This window comes from Centruroides sculpturatus, unplaced genomic scaffold (genome assembly GCF_000671375.1).
Source record: "Centruroides sculpturatus isolate CEXI.00-Female unplaced genomic scaffold, Cexi_2.0 scaffold2246, whole genome shotgun sequence".
Classification (NCBI taxonomy): domain Eukaryota; kingdom Metazoa; phylum Arthropoda; class Arachnida; order Scorpiones; family Buthidae; genus Centruroides; species Centruroides sculpturatus.
The window spans coordinates 1-2,102 of record NW_019386366.1 but is presented as its reverse complement, the minus strand read 5'-3'; positions in this window follow the sequence as shown (position 1 = coordinate 2,102).

Sequence of the window (2,102 nt, the reverse complement as noted above, 5' to 3'; positions counted from 1 at the left end):
GAATCGATTAATTTTATGGAAGAAAACCTTTCAATCAGCCGTAGTCCGTAAACTTGACACGTGTCGGGCTGTGATTGGAACGACTTGTAAGAAATCGGATTCCTAAAAAATGGAATGTATCTATGATCTTATAGGGGGTCGACTGTATTGTATTTATCTTTTTATATATTTTGTATAAATTTATATTTATAATTATTTATTAATTTTATATATAATTTATCGCTATACTTTCTTTCTATTGTATATAACAGCCGGAAAAGTAATATATATATATAATACATTTTTTTCGTGTTTCGTATAGAATTTATCGGGTTTCTAAAGTATGTATATATTATATATGGTAGATTTTAGAAACAACAAGGTAAATACAGGTAACTTTCGAAGAAATATTTCTATAAATTCTTAATTTAATAATAATAATTAAGGTTTAGTTTATATTATTTAAACATTTGTAACCTCTTTTAACTCCATAGAGTCTTATAATATCAGAAAAAATGTTTTGAATTCCTATTATTTTAATATCTTAATTCTTTCTGTTTATTATGTTGTATTTTCTGTATTTCCACAGAGATTTTCACTAATTAAAATAAATCAATATCTCTACATTTAAATATTTTATTTTTAAAAAAATCATTATTAATTTTTGAATAATAATTGCACGTTTACTTTCTCTTTGTATATACTGCTAGCTTTTATATACATATTTAACAAAAGTTATTTGTTTTATATAATATTGAAGTATTAAACTAAAAATAAGAACTTAGAGATGAATTTTTCTCTTGTTTATCAGAGATTATAAGAAGCAACACATTTCGTTTGAAAATTATAGAAAACAAACTAATGGGGGTAGATAATTAATTGTATGAGAATTTAATTTAATAATTAACAATTGCTTAACATAAATAAAATTAAAAATAACTAATTTATTTAATTTTAGATTTGTTATTTAATTTTAAAATAAGTTAAAGTTTACGCTTCTAATTTAAAAATAAAAAAATAAGATTTTTTTGATTTTGAAAAAATTTGAAATAAAAATAACTTAATAATAACATAAAGTTTGCATTGAAAGTAAATATAAAAGTAAAAAAAAAAAATAAGATTTTTTGGAAGAAATTCAAGTTTTAAGATGTATTCAACATTAAAACATTAATTTTAATTTAGAAAACAATTAAATACACTCATTAGTAAAGTAAAAAAGTCAAAATTACTGTATTAATAAATATATAAAAGTTTTATTCCTTCTAATTTTTATATTGAAAATTAAATAGAATTGATATTTATATCCAAATGAGATAAAACAAAAACTAATTAATTTTATCAATAAATTCCTTTTATTTCAATATCTTTTTTAGAAAATATTAGTTTAATAATCTATAAAAATGTTTTTATAATTCATATAAAAATTTCAAAAAAGTCCAATTATATTAAATACGAAAAACTGAAAAAAAAATGATTTTTTTTGAAGACTCATTAAATTTATTTAAATAACTGATATTCTTCGAAACTTTTATTCAAGATAAATATTCAAGTGTTAGTTACACACAAAATAATAAATATAATTAACATACCCCTATATAACGCTCTTTACAAAGTTATTTAGCCGTCCAAAGGCTTGTTTTATTATGGGATATAACTTAAATAACGCGGTTTCTCAAGTTCACGTTGCAAATTTGGCGGTTTTGAAAGACAATATCGCATTGCTTTTGAGTAACATTAAAGAGAATCAATTACAACTATCCATTGATAACACACTGACAGCACACTATTAATCGTTTATCTTCAGATCAGAATCCACAAGTAGCCAAGTGAATAAAACTACTGGATTGAACACTGATAGTTGGTCGCGGGTTCGCTCTTGACCAACAGCCTGGCCACGTGGAATTTTCCGGGTTTTCTTTACGTATGTAACACCTAAATACAGGTCAGTTTTCCATAGAAAGTCCTCAAGGAAAATGGAAAATTGCCTATCGCATTGTCTTATTCCATCAATTTGCTCCACCACTCCAACAGAGATTACATTCAACAAATCCCCTGCATTGCTGAAGTCTCTGTATATCATGAATGTCTTGTATCATACCAGCATTTGGAATGTCAAATCTATA